Source organism: Oryctolagus cuniculus, chromosome 14 (assembly GCF_964237555.1).
Source record: "Oryctolagus cuniculus chromosome 14, mOryCun1.1, whole genome shotgun sequence".
NCBI classification, from domain to species: Eukaryota; Metazoa; Chordata; class Mammalia; order Lagomorpha; family Leporidae; genus Oryctolagus; species Oryctolagus cuniculus.
Window position 1 is genome coordinate 83,235,290 of NC_091445.1, and position 23,871 is coordinate 83,259,160.

The 23,871-nt window shown below is 43.6% G+C and overlaps 1 protein-coding gene across 3 annotated transcripts in view; it reads left to right on the forward strand.

Annotated features, from left to right (window-relative positions):
* The first annotated feature begins 214 nt into the window (after positions 1–214).
* Positions 215–23,871, forward strand: part of IPO11 (importin 11) — a 217,450-nt gene continuing 193,793 nt past the window's right edge. For 2 of the 3 annotated variants that reach the window (XM_070056753.1, XM_051853724.2), the window contains exon 1: positions 219–405. The gene's annotated coding sequence lies outside the window, so the exon portion shown is untranslated. Of the gene's footprint in view, positions 406–23,871 lie in introns of all 3 variants that reach the window. The other variant, XM_051853725.2, reaches the window with a different exon arrangement.

The window sequence follows — 23,871 nt, forward strand, 5'->3', positions numbered from 1 at the left end:
TTCCCGGGAGTAGGGCAAGGCGGGCCTATGGTTTCCATGGTTACTGCTCGCGGTCGTCAGGAGCCCCGCTCGAGACAGTGCGCGTGCGCACACAGCGGATTTCGCCAGCCGGCGCCTTTGCGTTCAAAGAGGAAGCTCCTCCCCCTCTCTCCCGCCCCTTCCCGCCGTTCGCCTATGGCCTTCTCCTGGTCCCTGCCGCGTGCGCGCTGGATGTCTGTGACGTAGTATTCGGGCGCCCGTGTCGTTTGCAGCCGCGACGCTGAAGATGGCGCGTTCCTAGAAGCCGATTTCGGCATCAGTAGGCGGCAGCGTGTGGACTGGCAACGTGGGGCGCGGGAGCAACTGACGCCACTCTGTGTTGGGAAGTGGGAGCGGGACGGCTGTCATTCCGGACCGAACCAAACGGTGAGGCCCCGGCCTGGGAGCCGCAGAGCGCGCGTGGGTCGCAGGGAGGAGTGGGCTGTGCAGCCGAGACGCGAGAGGCGAGGGAGGAACGTGGGGCTATCAGGAGACAAGGAAGAGCAGCGGCGAGGCGAGGCCGGCCTGCAGCCTTGGCTCTGCATACTCCTGGGAAGCCCTGGGAGCCGGGGCTTGCGGGGTTGGCCGGGGCGCGGGAAGCATGGTCGCGGAGGAATCAGGGTGCAGGTGGCAGGGACTGCGTGCCCAGCCTAGCCAAGCCGAGGGTACCTATTGTGGCTGCGGTTTCAAGCCAGGGTGGTGCATTTGCCCTTGGGGATAGGTGGTGCAGTTTGAGGGAATGTGATCATCTCTAGCCTGCAACCTCCGTATGTTGTCATTGAACACACCTTTCTGCTAGTAGCAGTACCGTGAAAGTGTTAAACGTTAGACCCGTCCTTGTCTGTCATGGAAGTGATGGGAGTTCCACATTTTCATGCTGAGGTATGGCCGCCGATGTTGAGGCTTAGCGATCCCTGCAGCTGTATATAGGGGTGTTGTCTTTGTGATTCAGCATAATTATTTTTTGAGGCCCGATGCATTTGTCATTTTCCATGATTCTTTTGTGACATGGAGGTGAATGAGGGAAGTATTCCTACTCTGAATGGTTTGGCTGAGTAGTAAGGACTGGTAAATTGCCTACCGGTGCAAGATTGCAATTGACATACCACCCCAGCACTATTCAAACAAGCTCAGTTATAGTGCGGTAGTGCTGTTGAGATTTAGTTATTCTTCAGAAGGGAGTAGGGAAGAGCAGTTTGCAGCCATAATGGATCCCCCCCCCACACACACACTTGGAGAAGGATTTCCCTCCTCCATTTTCACGTTATTTCAAACTTCCCTACTCAGTACCAAGGCTTCAGTTTAAGGGCAGAGTGACGCTGTCACGTGAGACGTCCATTGTATGATGCCTTTTCCTCTGTCTTTGGTCACCGAGAAAGATTTTGGTGGAAGCAGAAAGAAGATTTTTCCCCATTGTTTGTGATAGGACTGTAGAATTTTTCCTGCTGGAACCTGGCACAGGGAAAGTGGAACAGTTCAGTTACAGCAAAGGGGTGTGGACTATATAACACCCCAGGGCAGGAGGATGGTTCTGCCCTATTTATACTTCTAACGCCAGAGAAAATTCTCACCACAAATGAATTTGGTTATGGCAATAGGATTTCAGGATTCTAAACAATATGTAAAGATTATTTGGCAATTAATAGAAACATCTTTAGGTTTAGTGATGGTATGAATGTATTTACATTCAGAATCAAACCAGAATGCCAAATAATCCTTGTAGGCTTGTAGCAGATAAAATAAGCTGGAGATTTTAACAAATTTTCTAGAAATAAAAAACTCATGTTTTTGGGAAGATATAATTTGCTTGACTAGCTGGATTTTGTGTTGTAAAAATGCACATGAGTGTGTTTGTGCTTAAACTCACTTCACCTAATTCAGTGTTACTGGTGGTAATATTATTTATTCCTTTCTGCGTCAGATGGGGACTGTCAGTTAATTTCAGAGTGTCTTAGGGAATAGCAAAGCACGTTTAGTGCAGGTTGAGTCCGGAGTGTCTTTGGTTTCTTAAATACCAGGCTGATTGCAGAGAAGCACACAACTGCAAGCTTTGTAGAGCTTAAGCTGGTTTTGGTGTACTACACCCTTGCTACTCAAAATGTGGTGTACCTGGGAATTTGTCAGAGATGCTCAGCCCAAGAGCAACTGAAACAGAATGTGCGTCTTAACAAGCTGTCCAAGTAACGTTTGTTAAAGCTTCAGATGTGTTAGTTTGGTCAGTAAAAGTTGGAAGAATACCGAGGTCATACAAAACCTGCATAAAAATGATAATATCATTTATTCTAATCTGAGATGCTCTTTTGCTGCTTTTCAAGTCTGATTGATCTGGTTGAAGAAACTGCATCTTAGAAATGGTAAGTGACCTGGGGGCCGGTGCTGTGGTGCAGTGGGTTAATGCCCTGGCCTGGAGCACTGGCATCCCATATGGGCGCCAGTTCGAGACCCGGTTGCTCTTCTTCTGATCCAGCTCTCTGCTGTGGCCTGGGAAAGCAGTGGGTGATGGTCCAAGTCCTTGGGCCCCTGCACCCACATGGGAGACCCAGAGGAGGCTCCTGGCTCCTGGCTTTGGATCAGCTCAGCTCCAGCCATTGCAGCCAACTGGGGAGTGAACTGTCAGATGGAGGACCTCTCTCTCTCTCTCTCTCTCTCTCTCTCCCTCCCTCCTCTCTCTGTGTAACTCTGACTTTCAAATAAATAAATAAATCTTTAAAAAAAAAAAAAGAAATGGTAAGTGACTTGCAAAAGGTCTCTCCTGTCTGGAGAGTCAAAGCCCAGGTTCTGACTTGTTTCTCTTTCTTTGAGGATTTAATATTTATTTATCTGGAAGGCAGAGCTACAGAGAGAGAGAGACAGAGAGAGAGATAGAGAGATCTTTGATCTGGTTTACTCCCCAGTTGGCTGCAACAGCCAGGTCTGGGCCAGGCTGAAGCCTGGAGCCTGGAACACCATTTTGGTCTCCTAAATGGATGGCAGGGGCCCAAGTGGTTGGGTCATCTTCTGTTGCTTTCTCCAGCCTATTAGCAGGAAGTTGGATAGGAAGTGGAGCAGCTGGAACTCTAACAGGCACTCTGATATGGACTAAAGGTGTCACAAGTGGTGACTTAACCTGCTGTGCCACAGCACTGGCCCCCTGACTTACTTCAGTGTGTGTGTTTTGCTGGTTACAGCCAGAGTTCGTTATATTAAAGCTTCCTAGAGATGAGGAGTACAAGGTCAAGAGTAACGTAGGGTTGGTTTCCTCTGAAACTTTCATCCTTGACTTGCAGATGACTGCCCTCTTGCTGCCTCTTCCTGTGGTTGTCCCACCGTGTACCTGTACCCCTGGTATCTCTTTTAAAAGGACATCACTCAAATGGGATCAGAGCTATACTCCAAAAGCCTCCTTTTATTTTAATCATCTCTTGAAAAAAGCCTTGCTTACTGAGGATTTGGGAGTTGTGTCAACGTATGAATTTTGGAGAACAGAGTTCACTTCATAACTCTTAGTTCTCTTTCTTTTTTTTTTATTTTAAAAACGATATGTTTGTTTATTTGAAAGTGAGAATTGCATAGAGAGAGAGATCTTCCATCCACGGATTCACTCCTCAAATGGCCACAACGACCAGGGCTTAGCCAGGCCTTGGCCAAGCTGAAGCCAGGAGCCAAGAGCTTCATCTGGGTCTCCCATGTGGGTGCAGGGGCCCAAGCACTTGGGCCATCTTCTGCTGCTTTCCCAGGAGCATTAGTAGGGAGCTGTATCAGAAGTGAAGTAGCTGTGACTTGAACTTGCGTCCATATGGGATTCTGGTGCTAGAGGCAGTGGCTGAATCCACTACACAGCAGCGCTGGCCCCTACTTCTCTTTTTTTAACTGGCAGTAACTTATCAAGATTTAAGTTCACTTAGGTCTCTCTTTCTCTCTCTCTCTCTCTTTTTTCATTTTTTTTTTTTTTAATTTTTTGACAGGCAGAGTGGACAGTGAGAGAGAGAGAGAGACAGAGAGAAAGGTCTTCCTTTTTGCCGTTGGTTCACCCTCCAATGGCCGCTGCGGCCGGTGCACTGCGCTGATCTGAAGGCAGGAGCCAGGTGCTTCTTCTGGTCTCCCATGCGGGTGCAGGGCCCAAGCACTTGGGCCATCCTCCACTGTCTCTTTTTTAAAAAAATAATTTTCATGGGGCCGGCACTGTGGCATAGTGGGCTAAGCCTCTGCCTGTGGCTCTGGCACCCCATGTGGGCGCCAGTTCTAGTTCCGGCTACTCCTCTTCCAATCCAGCTCTCTGCTATGGCCTGAGAAAGCAGTAGAAGATGGCCCAAGTGCTTTGGCCCCTGTACATATGTGGGAGACCCAGAAGAAGCTTCTAGTTCCTGGCTTCAGATCGGCCCAACTTTGGCTGTTGCGACTATTTGGGGAGTGAACCAGAGGATAGAAGACCTTTTTCTTTGTCTCTTCCTCTCTTTATCTGTAACTCTGCCTTTCAAACAAATAAAATTAAAAAAAAAAATCATTTTCATTTCTGTTTGAAAGGCAGGCAGACACACACACACACACACACACACACACGAATCTCTCATCTGTTGGTTTGCTCCCCAAATACCTGCAGCAGCCAGGACTAGACTAGGATGAAGCCAGCAGCCTGGAACTCTGTCTGGGTCTCCCAGGTATATGGCTGGTATTGAGCCATCATTTGCCTCCCTGGATGTACATAAGCAGGAAGCTGGATTGGATGGGGGGGAGCTAAGGCTAAATCTAGGCACTCTGATATGGGGTATGGACATCCAAAGCAGTGGCTTAATTGCAACGCTTGAAACTTGTCTCTCCCACCCCCTGAGGTTTAAAAAAATGTATTTATTGTCTCTCATTTAAAAAAAATTTTTTTTAAAGATTTACTTATTTATTTGAAAGGTAACATGACAAAGGTAGAGACAGAGACAAGACACATATATAAGGAGAGAGATCCTCCATCTGCTGGTTCACTCCCCAAATGCCCACAACAGCCAGGGCTGGGCCAGGCTGAAGCTAGGAGCTTGGAACCCTTTCTTTCTTTCTTTCTTTCTTTCTTTCTTTCTTTCTTTCTCTCTTTCTCTCTTTCTCTCTTTCTCTCTTTCTCTCTTTCTCTCTTTCTCTCTTTCTCTCTTTCTCTCTTTCTCTCTTTCTCTCTTTCTCTCTTTCTCTCTTTCTCTCTTTCTCTCTTTCTCTCTTTCTCTCTTTCTCTCTTTCTCTCTTTCTCTCTTTCTCTCTTTCTCTCTTTCTCTCTTTCTCTCTCTCTTTCTCTCTTTCTCTCTCTCTTTCTCTCTCTCTCTCTCTCTCTCTCTCTCTCTCTCTCTTTCTCTCTCTCTTTCTCTCTCTCTTTCTCTCTCTCTTTCTCTCTCTCTTTCTCTCTCTCTCTTTCTCTCTTTCTTTCTCTCTTTCTTTCTCTTTCTCTCTTTCTTTCTCTTTCTCTCTTTCTCTCTTTCTCTTTCTCTTTCTTTCTTTCTCTTTCTTTCTCTTTCTTTCTTTCTTTCTTTCTTTCTTTCTTTCTTTCTTTCTTTCTTTCTTTCTTTCTTTCTTTCTTTCTTTCTTTAAATATTTGTGTCATCAAATCTCATCTTTGTTTTTTCCAAATATTTATTTATTTATTTGAAAGTCAGAGTTACACAGAGAAGGAGAGGCAGAGAGAGAGAGAGAGAGGTCTTCCATCCAATGGTTCACTCCCCAGATGGCTACAATGGCCAGAGCTGCGCCGATCCAAAGCCAGGAGCCAGGAGCTTCTTCCAGGTCTCCCACGTGGGTGCAGGGCCCAAGGACTTGGGCCATCTTCTAGTGCTTTCCCAGGGCATAGCAGAGAGCTGGATCGGAAGTGGAGCAGCTGGGACTCAAACTGGCACCCATATGGGATGCCGGCACTGCAGGTGGTGGCTTTACCTGCTGCACCGCAGCACCGACCCCTGGAACTCTTTCTAGGTCTCATGTGATGGGGGTAGGAACTCAAGTACTTGACCTCATCTTCTACCTCCCAAGCATATTAGGAAGCTGGATTGAAAACCGAGGAACTAGCTAGCACTGGGCTTGTCTCTCCAATATAAGGTGCAGTTGTCTCAACTGTTAACTTAGCCTGCTGTGCGATACCCACCCCATCATCTTTTTTTTTTTTTTTAAGATTTATTTCTTTATTTGATTGGCAGAGTTACAGAGAGGCAGAGGCAGAGAGAGAGAAGTCTTCTATCCACTGGTTCACTCCGCAGATGGCTGCAATGGCTAGAGCTGTGCCAATCTGAAACCAAGAGCCAGGAGCTTCTTTCAAGTCTCCCACACAGTTGCAGGGGCCCAAGGACTTGGACCATCTTCTACTGCTTTCCCAGGCCATAGCAGAGAGCTGGATTGGAAGTGCAGCAGCCAGAACTCGAACTGGTGCCCATATGGGATGCTAGCACTGTAGGCGGTGGCTTTACCTGCTACACCACAGTGCCAGCCCCAACCCATTATCTTAAACGTACTCTTTTTTTTTTCTTTTAAGATTATTTATTTATTTGACAGGTAGAGTTATAGATAGTGAGAGAGAGAGACAGAGAGAAAGGTCTTCCTTCTGTTGGTTCACTCCCCTAATGGCCGCTACAGCCGGCACTGCGCCCGCCGATCCGAAGCCAAGAGCCAGACTCTTCCTCCTGGTCTTCCACGTGGGTGCAGGGGCCCAAGCACCTGGGCCATCCTCCACTGCCTTCCAGGGCCACAGCAGAGAGCTGGACTGGAAGAGGAGAACCGGGACTAGAACCTGGTGAGCATATGAGATGCCGGTGCTGCAGGCAGAGGATTAACCAAGTGAGCCACAGCGCCGGGCCCCACACCTACTCTTCTTATCTAGATTCCTTTTCATCTGTAATTATTTCCCTTAAGTTTCTGGGAGGAGTCAGCCTATATTCTTTTTTTTTTTTTTTTTTTTTTTTTTTTTGTATTTTGAAGTTTGGCAATCCATTTCAGGTTCTCAATCTGAGGGAGGTGTTGGACCCCACTGATTTCTTTATTGCTGAATCTAATGGTATCTTTTAAATTGTTGTCATTTTGGCTTTTTGTTCCTCCTTGAACTTTTCTTATGCTTTTGGGACACTGTAATCTCTTATTAATTTTATTAAATTTTATTTATTTACTTGATAGGCATTTGCAGATCTTCCATCTGCTCATTCACTCCCCAAATGTCTGCAACAGCTGGGACTGGGCCAAGCTGGAGCCAGGAGCCAGGGACTCTATCTGGGTTTCCCATGTGGGTGCATGGGTCCAAATATTTGGGCCATCATCTGCTGCTTTCCCAGGTGCATTAGCAGGGAGGTGGATCAGAAGTGGAACAGCCAGGACTAGAACCAGCACCCATATAGGATGCTGGCTTTGCAGGTGGTGACTTAACCTGCTGTGCCACAATGGCAACACTATCATCTCTTTATTTCCCTCTTAAATCTTAGCTATCTTTCCTTTTTGTCTCACCACCTCGGATGTTCATTTCACTTCTTTCTTTTTTTTTTTTTTTCTTTTAAAGATTTATTTATTTATTGGAAAGGCTGGTGGCCACAATGACTGGAGCTGGGCCGATCCAAAGCCAGGAGCCAGGAGCTTCTTTTGGGTCTCCCACATGGGTGCAGGGGCCTAAGGACTCAGGCCATCCTATACTGCTTTCCCAGGCCACAGCAGAGAGCCAGACAAGAAATGGAGCAGGGTCTGGCACTGTGACCTAGCAGTATAATCAAGGTCCAAATCACTAAGGTTCTGTGTCCTACACAAGGGAGTTTGGAAGCAAAGAAATCAGTTAAAGTTTATAGGTAAAAGCCACCACTTGCAATGCTGACATCCCCTATGGGCGCCGGTTTGAGTCCTGGCTGCTCCACTTCCAATCCAGCTCTCTGCTATGGCCTGGGATAGCAGTAGAAGATGGCCCAGGTCTTTGGAAGCAGGAAGCAGGAATTGAAAGCACAGCCAAGATTCAAGCCCAGGCACTGTGATTTGGGATGCCAGTATCCTCTGTGGAGTCTGAACCGCTAGGCAAAATGCCTGCCCCAAGGATGCTTTATTGTTGAATATTGTGAATGCAATTGGAATTACCAGAGCGTTGAAAGACAGTAGAATGCATTATACTCGGGAGGTTAGACTGAGTAGGCTTGAAAAGTCAGAACCTTGAATACTTTCTGTGGCTTTACACAATTATAAGCAGATACTAGGATTTCTTAAAAGAATTCATTCAATAAATATTCACATTACTTTTAATAATAAAGACTTATTTATTTTTTATTTTTTAAAGATTTATTTATTTTTACTTGAAAGTCAGAGTTACACAGAGAGAGGAGGCAGAGAGAGAGAGGTTTTCCATCCGCTGATTCACTCCCCAATTGGCCGCAATGGCTGGAGCTACGCCTATCCAAAACCAGGAGCCAGGAGCTTCTTCCGGGTCTCCCACACAGGTGCAGGGGCCCAAGGACTTGGGCCATCTTCTACTGCTTTCCCAGGCTATAGCAGAGAGCTGGATTGGAAATGGAGCAACTGGGACTTGAACCGGTGCCCATATGGGATGCCGACACTGCAGGCAGTGGCTTTACCCTCTATACCACAGAGCCAGCCCCAATAAAGATTTATTTATTTAATTATTTGAAAGTCAGAGTTACACAGAGGGAGAGGGAGAGGAGGAGATGGGGAGGAGAAGAGGGGGAGGGAGGAGGGAGGGAAAGAGGGAGAGGGGGAGATAGAGAGCTAGAGAGAGAGGGAGAGAGATTATCTTCCACCCGCTGGTTCGCTCCCCAATTGGCCACAACAGCCGGAGCTGCACTGATCCGAATCTAGGAACCAGGAGCTTCCTCTGGGTCTCCTATGTGGGTTCAGGGGCCCAAGGACTTGGGTCATGTTCTACTGCTTTCCCAGGCCATAGCATAGAGCTGGTTCGGAAGTGGAGCAGCCAAGACTTGAACTGGCACTGTAGGCAGTGGCTTTACCCACTACGCCACAGTGCTGGCCCCCACTTAAAACTTTCATATATGCCAGGTGGTATTATATATTCTAGGATACAGCTTTGAATAAATCAAAATCTTTGGACCTTAAATTTCTTTCTTTATTAAGAATTATTTATTTGAAAAGCAGAGTTAGGAAAGAGAGAGAGAGATCTTCACCCGCTGGTTCACTCCCCAAATGGCTACAACAGTTAGGGCTGGGCCAGGCTGAAGCTAGGAGCCAGGAGCTTCCTCTGGATCTCCCATGTGCAGGGGCCCACGTTCTTGGACTATCCTCTGCTGCTTTCCCAGGCACATTAGCAAGGAGCTGGATTAGAAGTGGAGCAGATGAGACTCAAACCGATGCCCATGGGTTGCAGGCTGAAGCTTAACCTGCTGTGTCACCATTCCAGCCTTGGACCTTAATTTCTAATAAGGAGTCTGGACCATAAGCACATACACATATTAGAATAGCAGGTTATAGTGTTATACATAAAAATTAAGGCTACTGTGGCAGAAATTCTGAGTTGAAGAGTGAATTGCTTTTGATTGGCATTGAGGGAAGAAAGGCCTTTGAGGAGAGGACAACTTCAGCAGAGACTAATAAAGTTAAAGAGCAAGATGTGCTTATTTGTAGAGGCAAGAGCTTTTCAGTCAGAGGGAGCACATTGTATAGGAGAGGGATAAGTTAATATTTTTTAGAAGATTTATTTATTTAATTATTAAGATTTTCTTATTTGAAAGGCAGAGTTACACATAGAGGGAGACAAAGAAGGGGAGAGAGATTTTTGCATTTGCTGGTTCACTCCCCAAATGGCTACAATAGCCAGGGCTGAGCCACACCGAAACCAGGAGCCAGGAGCTTCCTCTGGGTCTCCCATGTGGGTGCAGGGGTGCAAGCACTCTGGTTTCCCAGGCACATTCGTAAGGAGCTGGATTGGAAGTAGAGCAGCTGAAACTCTAACTGGTGGTCGGATAATGGGATGCCAGTGTTGCAGGTGGCAGCTTAACCTGTTGTGCCACATAGGCCCCAGTACCCTCTTACTCTTACTGGACAGGACATCTATCACAGTTGGCTCTGGTCCCCCCCCCCACCTTCTTAAATACTAGATGGCTTACACATTTCTCTGTCCCCATGTATTTCTCATTTATTGTTCCCTAAGAAAATGTGTTCCACAGAGGATTACTTTTTTTCTTGTCTTTTTAGTCTGGTGATGATATATCTCAAGTGTTTACTGTCTGATATTTGTATGTATTTGATGTGTATTTGTTGGATGACTGCAGGTAGAAATTCTTATGATAAACCAAGTAAATATCAAGCAGTTGGTTGGCGAGTACAGGATTACAACAGAGTGCTAGATGTTCACAATGAAGAGTTGTTAAATTGTATTTACTTGCTGTGCCTGATCATAGTATAGGAGAATATCAGATGGCTGGTTTGGGGCTGGCACTGTGGCGTAGTGGGTCAGGTTGCGCCTGCAGTGCTGGCATCCCGTACGGGCACTGGTTGGAGTCCCAACTGTTCCTCTTCCAATCTAGCTCTCTGCTATGGCCTGGGAGAACAGTGGAAGATGGCCTAAGTCCTTGAGCCCCACATAGTGGGAGACCTGGAGAAGCTCCTCGCTCCTGGCTTTGGATTGGCCCAGCTCTAGCCATTACAGCCATTTGGGGAGTGAACCAGCAGATGGAAGATATCTCTCTCTGTCTCTCTCTTTCTGTAACTGCCTTTCAAATAAATAAATTAAAAAAAAAAAAAGATGGTTGGTTTGGTTGTTTCATTTGTTCAGTTGTTCATTGCTTTCAACCATTCATATACTGTTTACTTTTTAAAAAAGTTTTTGAAATGCATTCAGATTTTTCCCAAGATTTTTTTTAAGATTTATTTTTTATTTATTTGAAGAGCAGAGTTAGAGAGAGAGAGAGGGAGAGACGGAAAGAGATGTCTTCTGTCTACCAATTCACTCCCCAAATGGCTGCCACAGTGGGGGCTGGGCCAGGATGAAGCCAGGAACCAGGAGCTTCATTCAGGTCTCCAGCGTGGGTGAGGGGCTCGTGCACTTGTGCTGTCTTCTGCTACTTCCCAGGAACATTAGCAGGGAGCTGGATCATAAGTGGACCAGCTGGGACTTGAACTGGTGCCTATATGGGATGCTGGAGTTGCAGGTGGTGGCTTGACCCTCTGTGTCACTATGCGGGCCCATATATGCTTACTTTTTATTTTTTTATAAGATTTTTATTTTTTTGAAAGAGTTAGTTACACACAGAGAGAAGGAGAGGCAGAGAGAGAAAAAGGTCTTTCATCTGCTGGGTCACTCCTCAAATGGCCACAATGGCTGGAGCTGTGCTGATCTGAAGCCAGGAGCTTCTTCCAGGTCTTCCCATGCGGGTATGTGGGTCCAAGGACTTGGGCCATCTTCTACTGTTTTCCCAGGCCATAGCAGAGAGCTGGATTAGAAGTGGAGCAGCTGGGACTTGAACTGGCACTCATATGGGATGCTGACACTGCAGGTGGCAGTTTTACCCACTATGCCACAGTGCCGGGCCCTTTACTGTTTAGTTTTATGTATTATTTTTTTTTTCTTGTAGATAGTTCTGTTTTTACTGTGATACAATTCCTATTTTTCCAGAAAAACTACTGGTGTTTGACCTCTTTCTATATAATCCCTTCTAAAAGTATATCCTAGGCTTGAAATTATAGTTTACATTATTGCTTTGTTTGGTCTTTCATTACATTGCAGAAACTTTGTTATATCCTTTTTTTAAGAAAGCTTTTATATAATAAATATAAATTTCATCATAAGTACAGCATTTGGATTATAGTAGTTCTTCCCTCCATACCTGCTCTCCCACCCCCATTCCCATCCCACCTCCTACTCCTTCTCCCATCCCATTCTTCATTAAGATTCATTTTTAATTATCTTTATATACAGATGATCAACAGTATACTAAGTAAAGATTTCAACAGTTTGCACCCACACAGACACATAAAGTAGAAAGTGCCTTTTGAAAACTAATTTTACTGTTAATTCTCATAGTACAACTCATTAAGGACAGAGGTCCTACATGGGGAACAAGTGCACAGTGACTCCTGTTGTTGATTTAACAACTGACACTCTTATTTATGACGTCAGTGATCACCCGAGGCTCTTGTCATGAGCTGCCAAGGCTATGGAAGCCTCTTGAGTCCACAAACACCGACGTTATTTAGACAGAACCATAATCAAAGTGGGAGTTCTTGTCTCCCTTCAGAGAAAGGTACCTCCTCCTTTGATGGCCCTTTTTTTCCAATGGAGTCTCACTCACAGAGATCTTTTATGTAGGTCATTTTTTGTAACAGTGTTTTGGCCTTCCATGCCTGAAATGCTCTCATGGGCTTTTTAGCCAGATCTGAATGCCTTAAGGGCTGATTCTGAGGCCAGAGTGCTATTTAGGGCATTTGTCATTCTATGAGTCTGCTGTGTGGCCTGCTTCCCATGTTGGATCATTCTCTCCTTTTTAATTCTATCTATTATTATTGGCAGACACTTGGTCTTATTTATGTGATCCCTTTGACACTTAATCCTGTCTTTATGATCAGTTAGGAACTTAAACCGATCACTTTAACTAGTAAGGTGGCATTGGTACCTGCCAACTTAATGGGATTTGGAGTCCTATGGCTAGTTTTTTTTGCTATATTCTTAACACTGGTAGGTGATGGCATAAGACACAGTTTTTGCCTTAACAGGTTATGATTCTTTGTAGATGAGACACAATGAACAAGGAGATATTTGTAGCACGGAGGAAAGAGTATTTTGCTGTCTAGTTCTGTTAAAGATGTCTATAACGGGCAAGCATTTAGTGCAGTGGTTAAGATGCTACTTGGGCTCTCTGGCCTCAGAATCAGCCCTTTAAGACATTCGGATCTGGCCCATGAGAGTATTTCAGGCGTGGAAAGCCAAGACACTGTGGCAAAAAATGACCTAAATGAAAGATCTCTGTGAGTGGGATCCCGATGGAAAGAAGGGGCCATTGTGGCCCGGCACCGTGGCTCACTTGGTTAATCCTCTGCCTGTGGCGCCGGCATCCCATATGGGCGCCGGGTTCTAGTCCCAGCTGCTCCTTTTTCAGTCCAGCTCTCTGCTGTGGCCCGGGAGGGCAGTGGAGGATGGCCCAAGTGCTTGGGTGCCTGCACCCGCATGGGAGACCAGGAGGAAGCACCTGGCTCCTGGCTTCGGATCGGCACAGCACCGGCTGTAGCGGCCATTTGGGGGGTGAACCAATGGAAGGAAGACCTTTCTCTCTCTCTCTCACTGTCTGTAACTCTACCTGTCATTTGCTCCCCATGTCCTTAATGTGCTGTACTATGAGAATTAACGGTAAAACTAGTCTTCAAGGAGCACTTTCTACTTTATGTGCCCATGTGGGTGCAAACTGTTGAAATCTTTACTTAGTATACTGTTGATTTTAGTATACTGATTTAGTATACTGATTTAGTATACTGTTGATTTTCTGTATATAAAGATAATTAAAAATGAATCTTAACAATGGGGTGGGAGAGGGAATAGGAGACGGAATGGTTTGCGGGTGGGAGGGTGGGTATGGGGGGGAGAACTGCTATAATCCAAAAGTTGTGCTATTGTACTTTCAAAATTTATATTCATTAAATAAACATTTTCTATATAAAAAAAAGATACTGCTTGGGATTCCTCAATCCCATACAGGAAGCCTGATTCTAGTCTTCGCTCTGCTTCTAATTCCAGCTTCCTGTTAATGTGCACCCTGGGAGATTAGTAGATGATGGCTATGTACTTGGGTCCCTGCCACCTGTGTGGGAGACCTTGTTTGAGCTTTGACTCTGGCCTAACCCCTGCTGTTGTGGTTATTTGGGGAATGAACCAGCAAATGGAGGATTTCTGTCTCTTCTCTTTGTCCCTGCCTTTTAAATAAAACAAAAATTCCAGAGTAGGTAATGTCTGCAATGAACAGTGATGTTAGTAATTTCTGTTAGCAATAGTTTTAGCAAACATACATAAAAATAGACACAATTATAATGAACCCCCATCCACCCTTCACCCAGCTTTAACAGTTGCCACACTTACTTATTTTACCTCTTACCTACTTGTTTAATTACATTGCTGGAAGATCTAGAAGCTTGGTCAGATTTCACTTTTTTTTTTTTTTTTTTTTGCAAATGAAAGTAAAGACTATTGCTAACGACCATAAATTTGTTTTCCTTTTATATAGTAGGGTGTACTGTAGATTACATGTGATGCTTAAAGCTGATAGTTCGTAAATTTTTTGATTAGTTTGACATTTTCTCCCAGACTGCTTAATATCTTAAATTACTGTCTTTGTAAACACTAAATAGTAAGAGTATTAAGTGCCTCACAGAGATGTATCCAGTTAAAAGTGTTGTCTGATTACCAGACGCGCATTGCCCTGAGTGAGATGTTTCTTAGTGAACATTGTCATTATAGATCCAAATACTATTATAAAACTGTTGCTTATCTACTCCTGCTATTGAAGATCACGTTTGTAAGCTTTCCTTCCTGAACTTTCTGATGAGATTGCAATTATTAGCCACATTCTGTACTTAAGTATAAAATTATATATTTGAGATGCAGAGAGAGACAGAGCTCCCTTCTGCTTATTCACTCCTCAAATGCCTACAACTGCTGGAGCTGGACCAGGCTCACACTGGGAGTTGGGAACTCAGTCCATGTCACCCATGAGGGTGGCAGGTGCCCAGTTTCTTGAGCAGTCACTGCTGCCCCTCCATGTCTGTGTTGGCAAGAAGTTAGAGTCAGGAGCCAAAGCTGGGAGTGAAACCAGGCACCCTGTTGGGGGATGTGGGTATCTTAACCACTAGGCTAAATACCTGTTCCTGCCATGATTTCTTGGTATGTGTTAATAAGAGAAGTATCTGATTTGCAGCTCTTGAGAAGTTGGGATATATTAGGAGTAAGAAAGAGATATTTAGTTCCTGTGGAAATATAGAGCAATTATAAAATGAAATTTGTTGTCCTTTAAAAAGTTTTTTCTATCATTAATGTAAAATATGTAAACTGTAAGAATGATAACCCCTCATACTACCTTTAACACAGTTACTGTTTATTGCCAAATAATCCCATAATACCAAATCTTTTCCGCTTGTCACATGATGATATTTGAGTTTGTGTATTATGAATAACGGTGCTGTGAACATATGTGTACAAATTTCTCTTAGATCTATACCTAGAGGAGGAATTGCTGAGTAGTATGGTATCTTTGTCTAATTTTGTGGAAGTCAGACTTTTCCAAAATGGCTGTACCATTTTACATTCCCACCAGTAATGCATAATGGTTTCCAGCTTTTCCTTTTCACTGATTCCTCTTATTGTCACTTTCTTTTTTAAAAGATTTACTTTGTTTATTTGAAAGGCTGAGTTAGAGAGAGAGGGAGAGGGAGAGACAGAGAAAGAGATCTTCATCTGCTGGTTTACTCCTTAAACAGCCGCAACAGCAGTTCTGTGCCAGGCTGACATCAGGAGTCCTATACTCCTTCCTGGTCTCCTATGAGGGTACAGGGGCCCAAGCACTTGGGCCACTTGCCTCTACGTTAGCAGGGAGCTGGGCTGGAAGTGGAGCAGCAGGGACTCAAGCCAGCACTCCCATATGGGATGCCGGCCTTGCAAGTAGCAGCTCAATCTGTTAGGCCAGAATGCTGGCCCCTTATGGCTGATTATAGCCATGTTAAAGATGTTGAGCATCTTTTCCTAGTGACCATTTCTACATTTTTTTATCTAACTATTCAAATCCTTTGCCTTTTTAAAAACTGGACTATTTATGTTTATATTTTTGGTTTATGCAATTTATTTTTTTATTTTTTTTTTATTTTTTGACAGGCAGAGTGGACAGTGAGAGAGAGAGACAGAGAGAAAGGTCTTCCTTTGCCGTTGGTTCACCCTCCAATGGCCGCCGCGGCTGGCGCGCTGCGGCCGGCGCACCGCGCTGATCCGATGGCAGGAGCCAGGAGCCAGGTGCTTTTCCTGGTCTCCCATGGGCCCAAGCACCTGGGCCATCCTCCACTGCACTCCCTGGCCACAGCAGAGAGCTGGCCTGGAAGAGGGGCAACCGGGACAGAATCCGGCGCCCTGACCGGGACTAGAACCCGGTGTGCCGGCGCCGCTAGGCGGAGGATTAGCCTAGTGAGCCGCGGCGCCGGCAATTTTTTTATATTCTGAATACCATTCCCTTATCAGATATGTGATTTGCCAAATATTTCCTCTCATTCTCTTGTTTTTTTTTTTTTTTTTTTACTTTTATGATGGTAGAATTTGATGACTTTAAAAAATATTTTTATATATTTATTTGAAAGGTAGAGTTATAGACAGAGGGAGAGACAGAGAGAAAGGTCTTTTTTTTTTTTTTTACTTTTATGATGGTAGAATTTGATGACTTTAAAAAATATTTTTATATATTTATTTGAAAGGTAGAGTTATAGACAGAGGGAGAGACAGAGAGAAAGGTCTTTTTTTTTTTTTTTTTACTTTTATGATGGTAGAATTTGATGACTTTAAAAAATATTTTTATATATTTATTTGAAAGGTAGAGTTATAGACAGAGGGAGAGACAGAGAGAAAGGTCTTCCATCCTTTGGTTCACTCCCCAGTGGCCTCAACTGCCGGAACTGAACCGATCCAAAGCCAGGAGCTTCTTCCAGGTCTCCTACATGGGTGCAAGGGCCCAACTGCTTGGGTCATCTTCTACTGCTTTTCTATATAAGAAGAGAGCTGGATTGGAAGAGGAGCAGCTGGGACACAAACTGGTGTCCATAGGCGATTTGGTGCCTCAGATTGAGGCTTAGCCTACTGCTTCACAGTGCCAGCCCCAATTTGAAGAAATTTTTAATTTGATGAATTCATGCTTTTTTTTTTCATCTTTAATCACGTTTACTTTTGGAATTATATTTGAGAAATCTTGCTTAATTCAAAGTCAATGAAGATTTACTCCTAGATTTTCTTCTAAGAGTTTAAAAGTGGTTTTATTATTATTACTATTATTTTTTTTTAGAATTATTTAATTTGAAAGGCAGAGTTACAGGGGCAGAGGCAGAGAGAGAGGTCTTCCATTCACTGGTTCACTCCCCGAGTGGCCACAACAGCCAGAGCTGGGCCGATGTGAAGCCAGAGGAGCCTGGAGCTTCTTCCAGGTCTGTGCTAGGCTGACACCAGAGTCCCTGGCTCCTTCCTGGTCTCCCGTGTAGATTCAGGGACTCAAGGACTTGGGTCATCTTCTACTGCTTTCCCAGGCCATAGCAGAGAGCTGGATTGAAAGTGGAGCAGCTGGGACTCAAACTGGTGCCCATTTGGGATGCCAACACTGCAAGCAGGCGGCTTTAACTGCTATGCCATAGTGCCGGCCCAGAGAACCCTGTGTTCTTGACCCTAACCTTTCTGGAGTCACACTGTGGCTTAGGACTGGGTTTATGGCTCAAATACACAGATTCCTGCTGTTTTTATCAAGATTTAGTAGTATGTCTTGCATGGCTGTTTTCTGTTTGCCCTTAAGTTACCTTCTAGACACTTTGGTCACTTTTTATAATTTTCAACAGTTAGTATTGTTTCAATGAGAGGAGTATGTGGAGCTCTCATGCCACCTTTCTGGAAGTGTTTTTCTCCTCTGTTTCTTTTAGATCAGAGGTCAGGGAAAGAATTTAATTAGATTAAGGTAGAGCATTTTTGGTGTTTTGAGGGTGAGATTTAGACTTATTACCTCCCATCAGAAGGCATGTAAGGTCGTGTGTGTGTGTGTATGTATGTATGTGTAGATTCATGTGTTTATTTGGAAGACACACCGAGAGAGACATCTTCCATCCATTGTTTCATTCCCCAAATGGCCACCATCAGCTGGTGCTGGGTCAGGCTGAAGCCAGGAGCCAGGAACTCCATCTAGATCTCCTGTGTGGGTGGCAGGAACTCAAGTAGTTGAGCCAAATGTCTGCTGCTTCCCAGGTGCATCAGTAAGAAGCTGGATTGGAAATAGAGTATCCTGGACTCAGACTGATACTCCTGTATGGGATGCCTGCATCCCTGGCTTTGGTTTATCCCACTGGGCCACAGTGCCAGAAAATTGTGGTGTTGTTGATACAAGTTTTGCTCTTGTGGTTAAACTAGTGACTGATAGATTCCTTCATGCTAAAGAATTCTTGGTTTCTTCCTTATACAGTATTTAGCATGTAATCTCAGGGATTATACTTGGGCACACTGGAACATTCTGCTCACCAACAACTGTCCTTTCCCTTAATGGTTTAGCACTGTGATCCTTCCCTGAATAATTTCACTGCGGGAACTATTTTGATTTTTAAGTCCTCTTCAACCTTTACTATAGTTGTGTACCTCTTTTTCTAAATCAGTCCACCTACTGCTTTCGTGTCATTGACTTGATGAGGTTATTCTTTCTGTGCAGTACTCTAAAACTAGGGACAAACAGTGCAGTAGTCTAAAAAAATTGTCATGGCTGAAATGAAAGTCACTGTGGATCTGGAGAGCCTGTCTTTTGGTGGCAGCCAGATGTGTGTTTTCTCTTGTTAGTTTCTTTCAATGAAAAATCATGTGTTCCTAACTGAAGGTAAATTTGGACTTTGAATTTTTATCCTTAGATGAGCCACTCATATTGTTTCTGTGGGAGAAATGCACTCTGAGTTCTAATTGGCATGCTATAAACTTATTTTCCACAAGTTAAGAATACTACTCCCTGCCTTCTACCCCAGTAACCTGCAGAAATTGAGTACATAACAGGAACTCTTTTGACGTTTATTGTCTTAACCTCTATTGTAGTGCCTGCCACAAAATTGGTGCTCCAAAATGTATAAACTGTACTTTTCCTCCCAGACTGTATCAATTTTTTGGGAGCAAGGATGAAATCAAGAGGGGGAGGGAACATGAAACATGAGGGAAATGAAGAGGACCTGAATGGCACAGGGTGCTGCAGAAGGGAGGTGAGAAACGGAAACTCTGGTAGCTTCCTTTATAACAGGTGGATGGAGCAGGTAAATGGGACACGAAGATAATAGTATGCAGCCTTAAGGATTGCTTTGCTGTAAGGGTTCAGAGAGAAGAAATGTGGGTATATGTTAGCTCTTTGCAGTCTTTCCTCTTGGGGAAAATTGCCATGGGGTTTGATTATTTTATAAGTAGTAGTCCAAAACAGAGTGGGGCTTTTTTTTCTTTTTTTTTTTTTTTCATTTGGGTGGTAGTGGTGGGGGGGCAGTAAGGGTTGGTTGGGATTCAGCCACTCTCTATTTGTGTGCATATATTCATATATTCTTCCTACCCTAGGACTTTTTCCACATCTCTATAAAAAAGTCCAGATACTTTATTTTGCCCTTCAATTCCTAAATGATCTATTCTTGCTATTTCTGTACTTCATCTTGTTCTACTTTGCCCATTCCTCTAAGTCATACCGCCTTTCTGGAATCCATTTCTAATCATAAAGCCTTTTAAAAAAAGCTGTTTTCCTTGTCTAGAGCTTTGCCTTCAGACTTTTGTGTGACTTGTCCTAGAAATATCACTTCAGAGAATTTTTTCTGGAACATCCAATCTGAAGTAACACATTCAGTTGCAGTCAGTCGGTTTGAAGTACTTTATTGATTATCCTCCTTTATTCAGCAGATATTTAAGCAGGTATTTTAGAAATATTATAATATTTTAACATTAATAATATAATTATAGTATTATAATATTATAAATATTTATATCATTATTTATTAAGAGGTAATGTCAAATGATAGAGAGAACAAGATGGCTGCTGCATATGCCAAGATTTAACTCAATTGTAACAGATTTCATCTTGGGTCTTTTTTTTAAGATTTATTTATTTATTTGAAAGTCAGAGTTAAACACAGAGAGAAGGAGAGACAGAGAGAGAGAGAGAGAGAGAGAGAAGTCTTCCTTTTTTTATTTTTTTTTGACAGGGAGAGTTAGACAGAGAGAGACAGAGAAAAAGGTCTTCCTTTTTCTGTTGGTTCACCCCCCTACAAGTGGCCGCTACGGCCAGCGTGTTGCGGCCGGCGCGCTGTGCTGATCTGAAGCCAGGAGCCAGGTGCTTCCTCCTGGTCTCCCATGTGGGTACAGGGCCCAAGGACCTGGGCCATCCTCCACTGCCTTCCCGGGTCACAGCAGAGAGCTGGACTGGAAGAGGAGCAACTGGGACAGAATCCGGTGCCCCAACTGGGACTAGAACCTGGGGTGCCGGCGCCGCAGGTGCAGGCGGAGGATTAGCCTAGTGAGCCGCAGCTCCGGCCGCGAGAGAGGTCTTCCATCCGCTGATTTACTCCCCAGATGGCTGCAACGCCGGAGCTGGGCCGATCAGAAGCCAAGAGCCTGGAACTTCTTCCGGGTTTCCCATCTGGTTGCAGGGGCCCATCTTCCACTGCTTTCCCAGGGTATAGCAGAGAGCTGGATCGGAAGTGGAACAGCCGGGATACGAACCGGTCTCCATATGGGATGCTGGTACTGCAGGCCACAGCTTTACCCTCTACGCCACAGCGCCAACCCCCATCTTAGGTCTTTACTGGGAATGGGTCTTACAGAAATTGGTAGAATGTGTGACTTCAGTCTGTTTGCAGAAGGGCTACAGAAATGCTATAGAGAAAGTGTTAAAGAAAAATAAATAAATAATAAAAATAAAAGAAGAATCCCCTTTCAAAGAATGTAGCTCAAAAACAACATCTTACTCATAAGCATAAAGTCACATTCAGAGTTCACCCAAATCTACTAAATTTTAAGAAAAAAATAAGCCTAAACATCAAGTCTGAAAGAATAATTTTCCATCCTCTCAATTCTTACAGATTCTCTTTCAGCCGCTGCCTCATACTCATTAAAAGTATTCTGTTATGGTCTTTATCTCTGTCCATGCCAGTCATCCCATGAAACGCAAAACTCCTAGCTCATCCTCATCCACTAATGCACTAAGTCTGGTGCTTGTATGACTCCATCACATTTTATGAACTCATCTTCCATCCTTCTCCCTCTCCTGAAATCATCTCACTCTGATTCTAGGACTGCAAGTCTCTCATCAATGGCTGTTATCCAAAAGGCAGAGAGCAACAAATGCTGGAGAGGACGTGCAGGAAGGGGAACTCTGATACACTCGTTGGTGGGAATGTAAATTAGTGCAGTCACTGTTAAAACCCTATGGAGGTTTCTTTTAAAAACTAGAAATGCATTCCATATGACCCAGCAATCCCACAGTTGGGTATATAACCAAAAGACATGAACATATTGTATCAAAGAGATACTTGCACCACCATGTTTATAGCAGTACTAGGTACAATAGCCAAAATGTGAAATCAACCAGGGTGTCCATCATAAGAGGCATGGGTAAAAAAAAATTAACATTATTCAGTTATTTAAAAAGAACGAAATACTATAATTTATACAAAAATTGTTGGAACTCAGGGACATCATGTTGAGTGAAATAAAGCAGACACAGAAAGACAAATACCACATTTTTTCTCTTATATGTAGAAGAAAGAGAGCGAAAAGTGTATCAGTTTTGCTGCAAATGCAGGGTTGTGTCAAGCTTTGTTTTAAAATTGTGTCACATTGGTAGGGATTATATACTATAGTTTTAATGATTTTGTGACTATTTTAAAATTTACATTTGTATGAGTGAAGTTGAACATCTTTTCAACTGATTATTGCTTATTGTTCTTGCCAATTTTCCTGCTGGACTCTTGGTCTTTTTACTTTTTATATGTTGAACTCTTTATTTAGTGGAGCCAATAAGCCTTTGACTATAATGTCTATTAAAAATATGTTATCCCCCAAAATATAAATAAAATAGTAAGTTGGGAGAAAAGGGTAAAAAAAAAGGCAGCAAGATACTAGATAGATGTATTGTGACATAAAGCCAAAGAGATTTGGAGGGGAAAAGGAAAGTCAAGGGTGACTTCAGGGATTTTGATATAATCAACCAGGAGGATGGAGTGGACAGTCACTGGAATGCAGAACAGCAGAAGCTTAGTGTGGAATTGTTAAGGTGAAATACTAAATAGAGATCCTGATGTACATGTTAGGCCAGCAAGAAAGACAGGAGTGGAATGCAAAGGAGAAGTAACACTTGGAAATGTATATTTGGGAAAGTTTATGGGTGGTTTTTAAATTCAGAGTCTTAGCTTGAATTCATCTCATGACTTTGTAATATGGTTTCTATTCTCATTTCTAGCTTTACTTTTTACTCAATAGGTAATATGTTTAGATGTGTGTAATCTCCTCAGCATAACTGTACTTGTCCATTTCCAAATCAGTTGTCATATCGCTTTTTCTACTTAGGGTGACCAGATTCTTCTTTACATTCATCTTTGCCTTCCAAAAGCCCAGAATTTCCTTAAGGCCCAGTTCCATGAAGGCTTCTCTGATCAGCACTACCCTTGTCTTCTGCACCAATCAAAATTACCTCTTTTTGTTTTTCGAGTTGTGCTTTTTTTAGTAGCACTTATTACTTGCACTGTGTTTCAGCTATTTGTACATGTCTTGGCCCTCCTACAAGATCATAGCCTCCTTGAAGGCAGAGATCATATACTCATTTTTATTTCCCTAACAAACTAGCTTGTCTTGGTCATAGTGAATGCTCAGTGAATGTTGCTGAATTGTTTGGAATCTTAAATTATTTAAAAAACACGAGAAACAGAGACATTGACAATTATTCTTTTTTCTTTATATTTCATCACTTATTGAAGCAAAAATATGAAACAAATTGTACTAATACATTTAGCTCATGGCTCCATGAGTTAAATAGTGTGGTAAATACTTGAGTTGCTTTGTTGAATTTCCTAGGCACCATTCGTCTGATGGAGGTAAAATCTATCCAGTTTGGAGATAGGTTTGCTGGTGAATTGACTGTTCAACCAATTCGATAATAGTTAGTAATCTGGATGAAATAAGCAGTCCAGAAATGATCCATATATCTTATTGAGCTTCTGAACTCAAGAGAGGGATTGGTTTTTTGACTCCAAGAAAGCAGTGTTAAATATTGGTTAGGACCAGTAGCTTTGGTCTTCAAGTTCAAGCTCCACTACTTGTTAGCAAGGTGAAGGATATGTTCGTTGAATTTTCTACTTAAATGGGGATAATAGTGCCTGCCACAATCGGATTCTTTTTTTAAAAGGCTTTTTTTTTTTTTTCTTTTAAGATTTATTTATTGGGGCAGGCTCACTTGGTTAATCCTCCACCTGTGGCACTGGCATACCATATGGGCGCTGGGTTTTAGTCCTGGTTGCTCCTCTTCCAGTCCAGCTCTCTGCTGTGGCCCGGGAAGGCAGTGGAGGATGGCCCAAGTCCTTGGGCCCCTGCACCTGCATAGGAGACAAAGAAGAGGCACCTGGCTCCTGGCTTCGGATTGGCGCAGTTCCGGCTGTAGAGGCCATTTGGGGGGGGTGAACCAATGGAAGGAAGACCTTTCTCTGTCTCTCTCATTGTCTAACTCTGTCTGTCAAATAAAAAAGAAAATATTTATTTATTTACTTGAAAGTCATAGTTACATAGAGAGAGGAGGGGAAGAGAGAGAGAGAGAGAGCAGTCTTCCATCCGTTGGTTCACTCCCCAGTTGGCTGCAACAGCGGAGCTGCAACAGTCCAAAGCCAGGAGTCAGGAGCTTCTTCCAGGTCTCCCACGTGGGTGCTGGGGCCCAAGGACTTGGTCTGTCTTCTATTGCTTTCCTAGACCATACCAGACAGCTGGATTGGAAGTAGAGCAGCTGGGACTCGAACTGGTGCCCATATGGGATGCTAGCACTACAGGTGGCGGCTTTACCTGCTACACCACAGCACTAGTCCCTCACAATAGGATTCTTATTTGGAATAACTGAATGAAGCACTTAGCACAATCTGGTTATATAACACATGTTTGGATATTAGTGTTTTTTTTTTTTTAATTTTTAACTTTTTATTTTAGCTGGCTGTATTTGCACTGAT